General features: G+C 43.3%; 1 long non-coding RNA gene across 1 annotated transcript; it reads right to left on the minus strand.

Moving 5' to 3' along the window:
* Positions 1 to 3,375: 3,375 nt before the first annotated feature.
* On the minus strand, positions 3,376 to 6,540 carry LOC310679774. The gene is made up of 2 exons (XR_014512522.1): positions 6,153 to 6,540; positions 3,376 to 3,617 (listed from the first exon to the last, which is right to left on the minus strand). It is a non-coding gene; the product is annotated as an uncharacterized lncRNA (long non-coding RNA).
* Between the last annotated feature and the right edge of the window lie 1,812 nt (positions 6,541 to 8,352).

The raw sequence follows: 8,352 nt of genomic DNA on the forward strand, positions 1-8,352 counted from the left end.
CAGGATCTCAGGCAGGTCTGGCAAACAGCAACGTTGCTCCCGCAACCTGGGGCGGGGTCCGGCAGCCTTTTATCTTTGGCTGGGTAACAGCCGGTCCTGATCCCCCAGTGACTCACCTCCCTGTCTCGCCCGAAGGCAAGCATTCCTCCTGTGAGTACTCAGGTCTCTTCTCTTCTCAGACCTTCGTCTCTGCAGCTCAGGAGATGTCGGTGGGTTACTGGACCCAGAGGCCACCTCAGCCTCTCCTGACCCACCCGGTAGTTGAGCAGATGTAAGTGATTGCCCAGCTGAAGGCAATGAGGTAATCCCAGTATCTGGAGCCAGGGCAGGCTCAGGTCCCTGACTCGGCCCAGCTGGTGCTTGTTGCAGGGGAACCTGTGCAGACTGGGGCTCTTCAGAATCAGACCCCAGACCTGGTTCAGATGCCACCCGAGGCAAAGGATCCGGTGCGGACTGAGACTCCTCTGGTTCTGAGTCTGAGCCCAAGTCCCAGGCCATCACAAGAACTCAGTGTGGGTGTTTTTTTGTTTGTTTGTTTTTTTTTAGTAAAAGGAAGCACTTCCCTTAAAAACAAAATCACCAAGCAAAATGGGGCCAGCCTCCTGGTTTCCTGGACTCAAGGGAAGATGACATCAAATAACTTATGGGGTTTTCCAGATCAAGAAGCTTAGGCAGCCAGGGAGGCTGCAGTGGTAGAGAAATGTTCAGTAAAAAGGGGAGGAACACACACACTACCTGCAACCACCTTGCGATGATATAGTAAGCTCAACCCTGCACTCACCAAAGTTCTGAAGAAGCTCAAAATAAATTTTAAAGTACTGTGAGAGTGAGGGAGAAAAATAGAAGACTTTCACAGTCGAATGAAGTCTTTTGAGAAATTGGAGCACAGGTTTTGGAACAGCATCTTCACAAAGCAACATAGGAGATTTGAGCTATTGAGCCACAAAAGTGTATGAGCAACATATATTTTTATATTTAGTCTCACAGGTTTGTTCCCTGTTCAAAGTGGTGACTGTTGCTTATGATTGTTCACCATCTAAGTGTTAACTGGATTGGGGCTGTTTATCTTTGCTTCCTACAAAAGTGCAAACTGGCTTGTTACTGTGTTGACCTGTTTACTCAAGAGATAGGACTACAGCAAGCCCTTCCCCAGCAATTTATTTTTTTTGCAAGTGTCACAACATCTTTTACCAGTTTCTTGCCTTCTTTGTCTTGCTTTTGCAAGATTAATAATCACCATTCAGAAACCTGTTGCTTTAGTCAGGACACTTATATATACCTGTGAATATGTAATTTTCACTTCATGGAGCGAAGACTCATTTTACCACCACTACATGTAACTTAAGAAGCAGCCATCGGTGAATTTGGGTAGAAAGGCATTGTGGATAACAAGGAAAGAGATAATGAGAGTTTTTATATTTGCAACTCCTGGGTATGGCCCTTAACTGTTACAAAGCAGGAATCAGAGCAATCTGCTTCTTTTTCTCTGTGACTTCCAAAGCTATTCAAGTTTCAGGAGTTCATAAAATACAATGCTTAATATATCAGAAGGAACCCTCCTAAAACTTTTTAGCAAATGATATGTAATAAAACCTCTAAACTTGCTATACTTATGCATGATATTTTACTGTGGAGAAAATATTTTCCATCACAAGTTCTATCTTATATTTTGAATATTTATTTGCTTCTCTTGCAATATTCCCCCATGAGGTAGTAGGGTTATTTTGTTTTTCTGATTCCCCAGACCCACTACCCTGAGATGGTTCTATTTTCTTGAGATAAAATATTGCTGGAGGATTTGTGATGAAATGCATGAACCATACATGGTGTTTTTGGATAATGGGAGATCCTCTCACTGTAAATTGATGGATATTATGCATGTCTGCTGGGATAGCTCAATCGGTCGAGCGTGAGACTCAACCTCAGGGTCAAAGGTTTGAGTTGCATATAGGGCAAAAGATTCTTGCGTTGAACAGGGTTGGACTAGATGACCCTTGTGGTCCTTCCGTCTGTGGATATTTTATTCCTGCTCTGTAAATCGTTTTAGAAAATATTAACCTCCTCCCCTGAATATTTACTGTGCAGCATGGATACAGGGGTTCTGGGGGGTGGGATTCAATGGAAATCATTGACACAGAAATATTAAATCCTATGCAATGTACATATTTCTATACAGGATGAGTCCAGTCCCAGCATAACTTTCAATGCATGCTGGAAAGGAAGTAGGGAATTAAACTGATGGGCACTTAATGTGGGGTAACCTGCCTTATGTCTAATTAATGCATGAAGGGGTTAAAACCAAAGAGTAAGCTGTCCTGCTAGTCTTAGCTCCCCTTGGGAGGGATTAGGTAGGATTCCAGGAAAGTTAAATAAGACATCAGGAACCTGCTCCTGTTTCAGCTGGACTGTCTCCTCTGCGGTACCTATTTATCTACTTGCACTTTGAAGTGCTTTCGAACTGCTAGGTTGGCAGGAGCAGGGACCGGGCAACGGGAGCTCACCCCGTCACAGGGATTTGAACCGCCGACCTACTGATCCACAAGTCCTAGGCTCTGTGGTTTAACCCACAGTGCCACCCGCGTCCCTCTGTGGAACTCTTTGCCACAAGGCAAAACACTGTTGTAAAGAATTTTGCAATTTCGATCCGTAGAAAAATATGGCAGCAATTCCAAACTGCTTATGCCAGCCTCTTCCACCATTTTGTGACTGGTTTTGCCCCCTGGCCAATATTTTGAGACGGGTGGGCCTCAGTTATTTTCACCCATCTCAACTGAGCTCTGCAGAGAGAAAGTTTGCCCTATGTGTTGATATTGCTTATTTTTTGATGTACATAGATGTTAGCTGCCTTGGAAGGAGCTGTATCCTGAAAGATGAGATATAAATAATTTGTAATAAATAAAGGGGGCGGGAAACACCCTCACGGTGGCACGATTTAGAGGGCCAAGAAAATGAAGTACTGGAAGTATCTTTCTTTCTGTACACTCGTTTACTTTCATTTATTTTATTTTTCGGGTGGCAGGCCTGATTAAAAAGAATTGAGATTTTTGTTTTAAGTTTATCTGGTTTGCTTACTTTGAAAAGCTCATTTCGTTTTCAGGGGAGGAGCGGAGCGGAAGGAATGCTCAGATTAAGTAACAGTTTGTAGGAGCGTAATATAGGCATGCATGTGGAATATTCATGAATATGTTGAGTTCCTGCTATAGCAATTTTCTAAAAAAATGAATCCGTTCTCTTTACACACATTTCTCTCTCTGCATTTTTCACACAATAATGTGCAAATTCTAAACACTGAACAGCATGCAGTCTGCCAAGGAAACTACCACAGGTATTCAAACAAAGAATAAAGATTTTAGACAGAAGAAATAGAACGTGGGCTCATTTTAAGTGCTTTTATTACTCATGTGTTGGTACACACTTATAATACATACACACAATTCGGCTAATTAACATGCACCTACAAAATGGCTTCACGTTGTTTTAGCACATTGTTTTAAGCGAAAGTAGAGAATAGAATTTTCAAATTGCAGTCCAGATCTTGGATAACGTTGTTGCCAGCTGAAACCTGCTTGGCTACTGATCTTCTTCTCCTGTATCAACAAGCTGTTTCCTCCAAAGATCTGGAAATAATATTTGGCAGGAGTGTTACAGCACTACATCTGTTCCTACGGTCAAGATGTGCAGAATCTGAGAAATGTCCCCGGAGACCCAGTAAATAGCTCTTCGTCCTTGTGGGTTTCTCTCTAAGTTAGCCCCTCTCAATTTGTATCAGAAATTTGTTTTTTAGGAAAGAGGCTCAGAGATGGAAAGAAGATAAAGTTCCTACCAGAGAAGAATGGCAGATGAAGTTGATGAAATGGCTAAAATGACCGGAATGAGAAATCAGGAACTCCAGAATTTTAATAAAGAATGGGGGAAATTTGTAACTTATCTTAAAGAGCATTGTAAACAGTTAAAATTGTTAGTAGAATATCACTTGTAGTTTAAGGGTGAATTCTGGGCACAGTGGAGATGTAAAAGATTTGGGTCATCATAAAGGATGCGGGAGGAAATGATTAATAATAGGACCCACAAAGGGGAGGATGGAAGTCCAAGAAATTCCCTGGAATCTTGTTTTTATTATTTATGTTTGATATATCTCTGTAAAACTTTAATTTGAAAAATCAAATAAATGTTTGTTTGTTTGTTTTAAATTTTGTTTTAGGAAAGAATTAAATGGCAATTTTCATACTCCTTGACATTGTCAATTTTGCCCACTATGGTGAGCTTCTTCACAAGCTGGGAATTTCCAGGAGGATATGCAGCTGATGGTAAAGGTAAAGGGACCCCTGACCATTAGGTCCAGTCATGGCCAACTCTGGGGTTGCGGCGCTCATCTCGCTTTATTGGCCGAGGGAGCCAGCATACAGCTTCGGGGTCATGTGGCCAGCATGACTAAGCCGTTTCTGGTGAACCAGAGCAGTGCACGGAAATGTTGTTTACCTTCCCGCCAGAGCGGTACCTATTTATCTACTTGCACTTTGACGTGCTTTCGAACTGCTAGGTTGGCAGGAGCAGGGACTGAGCAACAGGAGCTCACCCCGTTGTGGGGATTTGAACCGCCAACCTTCTGATCCGCAAGTACTAGGCTCTGTGGTTTAACCCACGGTGCCACCCATGCCCGCAGCTGATGGTAGGGGATAAAAAAAACCTACACAAATCAATCTTGTTATATCCACCATACATTGAAAGCTTTCCCCAACCTTAAGAATCCTTGGAAGTGTAGCTTATCCCTAAACAAAGACACAATTCCCAGTCTCCTCAAAAAGAAAAACTAGTTTCCATTATTCTTTGGGGGAAACCACGTGTTTTTAAAAGTACGGTGTGGCTTTGACATCTCTCCCTCAAATGGCATGTCCTATTTTGTCTGCAGAGGCACACTCTGTTCCAGAGAAGGTCCTGGGCCAGCAACTGATCGCAGAACCAGTCTCAGCTACTCATTATTAGTTGCAAATCCACTGAAAGTTCAGACCAGGGCCAGCCCACCCCCGTGGCAGGGTGAAGCTGCCATTCTGGGTGTGGAAATCTCCGAGGTGGTACCCTTGGTGGCACCCTGCTGTCAGGGAACTGCCATCAGTGCCGGAGGGAGAGAGCAAGATCCAGAGGGATTCCAGAGAGCGTCCCGGGATTGGGAGAGGCAGCCCATCTTCTGGGGAAGAGAATCAGCGTAGCACTAGTGGAGAAGGGGGGCAGATGGGGGAAGTGGCGACACGGTCCCATGACTCCTTGCCGGGGACCAGCGGTTAGAGTAGGGGTCCTTCGCTGCCTACGCCCTCCTTAGGCAGAAGGCTTTCGTGCAGAGAGTAGGAGGAGACTAGGCGTCAAAGAGCTTCTTTGCTGGGGGAATCCGCCCACTGACGGATTCTGCCAGCGACTGAGACAGCCACGGGTGAGTGGCTGTCCGGACAGAAAAGGTTCACTCAGGCAACCCAGCCAGGTGTTTGCACCGGCTTACGCACGAGCAGCCCCTAGAACCATTACACCTGCCTACGTTGCCACCTCTGCCACTGGGGAGAGATGTGGCACTAGCATCCATGGCGATTTCCAGCGAGATCTCACCAGAACCTGCCACCACTGCCACTTCACACTAATGCCACACAACCTAGGCAAGAGATGCCCAGGAGGTCTGGCAAAATGAAACAGACCACCCATGGTTCAGACATTGCCAGTGCTCCTTTTCTAGAAAAGGGGGTGCCAGAACTCACCATGAATGCCTCCCTTTGTTCTCTTATACAATGGTACCTCGGGTTAAGTACTTAATTCGTCCTATTCAATAATAATAATAATAATAATAATAATAATACCCCACTTATTTGACTGGGTTGCCCCAGCCACTCTAGGTGGCTTCCAACATGTATTCAGTGGTACCTCTGGTTAAGTACTTAATTTGTTCCGGAGGTCCATTCTTAACCTGAAACTGTTCTTAACCTGAAGCACCACTTTAGCTAATGGGGCCTCCTGCTGCCACGCCGCCGCCGTGTGATTTCTGTTCTCACCCTGAAGCAAAGTTCTTAACCCGAGGTACTATTTCTGGGTTAGCAGAGTCTGTAACCTGAAGCACATGTAACCTGAAGCGTATGTAAACAAGGTACCACTGTAATGACAATGGTGCCCACCTGAGAGGCGCCAGAACTGTCAATCTGTTTGTTATTTACTGCCAAAGCAGCCATCGGGGCAGAAGGAGTGGCAGTGAGCAGAAAACGATGAAACCTTCTTGCCGTTTTGACTCTCAGAAGCAACCCTCTTCTCCCAAGTCAAACAAACTTTCCCAAAACACAGCCTCAGAAGCCAGGACAGAACTGATTGCTGCAGAGTCAATAATACGGGATTGATACTAGATTGAGGGGGTACATTGTCCTTCATCGGGGGGGGGGGAGCCTTGGACTGGGCCTGGATCAGTGATCTTCGATGTAACACAGAGATGTACCTACAGGACTGCCTCTCCTGGTATGTCCCACAGAGGAACTTATGGTCTTCAAACAAAAACATCTTGGAGGTCCCAGGCCACAGAGGTTAGGCTGCCCTCAACCAGAGCCAGGGCCTTTTCGGCTGTGGCTCCAATCTGGTGGAACACTCTGCCACAGGAGACTAGGGCCCTGCGGGACTTGACATCTTTCTGCAGGGCCTGCGAGACAGAGCTGTTCCACCAGGCCTTTGGCCAGGGCACAGCCTGACTCCCTCTTTTGGCAATCTTCACAGAACTCTAGCCCAATGGTTGCCATCAATTTGATTTGAATTAATTTTATAACGAAATGATTTTAGAATGTTGTATTATTTTATTGTTGTTAGCCGCCCTGAGCCCGGCTTTGGCTGGGTAGGGCAGGATATAAATAAAATTTCATTATTATTATTATTATTATTATTATTATTATTATTATTATTATTATTATCACAAGTGCGCAAGATGCTGCTTTGAGACACTGGAGTGCCCGGGAATACAGTAGTCTGCAGAAAAGATTTTGCAGAGGTCTCTCTAGGCATACTGAGAGTACAGACATGATTCTCTTCCACTGCATAAATCATTCCTCTGGTTTATTGCCCATAACGTGAAGAGGGGGGAAAAATCTCCAAACTGTGCACATCAGAAATCCTACCTTTATATATGATAATTGATTTAATCTCCCCTGGGGAAAGGTTATAGCTTGTAAGCCCGATGGCAAAATATACTGTTGTTAGGCAGGTATAGCAGCCTCATGATTCCACATCACTGCAGAATACATCACTATTTAGATACATTAAACACAACACGTAGAAAATGAAAACAAAACCTTTTCCAAGCATCTATACATTTTTCCAAGCTTCCTCAGCAGGGAGCTAAATTTGTCTACGAGCCCCATCAAGCTTACATGGCTTTTTCTCAAATGAGAACCATAATTTTCTTTTCAAATATACTGATTAGATCTCAATTGCTAGCAAAGAAATTGCTTATACAGTCGTGTATATTTTACTGTATGGGATATGCTTCTACTTTAAGTGGAATTGATGGCAAACTCTGCATATATACCTGGACTTATTCTTGGATTGTGTGGGTTTTATTAAAGGGAATTCATTTCAAATACCTGGCTAGAATTGCTGTGCATTCCCAAATAGATCTGAATTGTACAACTACAAACAGCCTGGGATTAGCAGCCCGAGAGCAAGGATGAAAATGCTTCCTTGAGTTTACCAAGAAGGTATGAAAACCTCAATGACAAGTTTTAAACATAGCCCTATTTAAGATAATCCAGCAGTAGTGATAAGAAATTGAGGTTTTAAAGTTTCGAACAAACTCAAAAAACAGGGAAGAAACTCAAAAAAGTTTTAAACAAAACCCTATTTAAGAGAACCAAGCAGTAGTAATATGAAATTGAGATTTGAAGTTTCAAACAAACTCTAAAACAGGGCAACAGATTTCAGATGGTTTATCATTTACAAACATCAAACTCCTGAGATAAATACGGATATTTTAAGAAAGAAATTACTACAGAAGGAAATGTGTTGGATTTTTAGATTTGGTTCCTTAATTCCGTCAGGTCTCAACTCTTATATTGACTTTGGTTCCTTCTTGTAATCTCTTATAACTTTATTTAAACAATATTCTTTACAAACTTTGGCAACCACGCCCTATGTTTGAACTAGATGGTCTGTCCCTTTAAAAATTCTTTCACTTTACAGTATAAAAACCTGTGCTTGGGAACACCCTATATCATTCTTTAACATCAGCAGTCAGGAGCTCTTCAGCTGTTTTAGAGTCTGTTTGAAACTTCAAACCTCAATTTCTTAATAGGGCTATGTTTAAAACTTGTTTGAGTCTCTGCCCTGTTTTTGAGTTTGTTT

Source organism: Podarcis tiliguerta (assembly GCF_965153285.1).
Source record: "Podarcis tiliguerta genome assembly, chromosome: 6".
NCBI classification, from domain to species: Eukaryota; Metazoa; Chordata; class Lepidosauria; order Squamata; family Lacertidae; genus Podarcis; species Podarcis tiliguerta.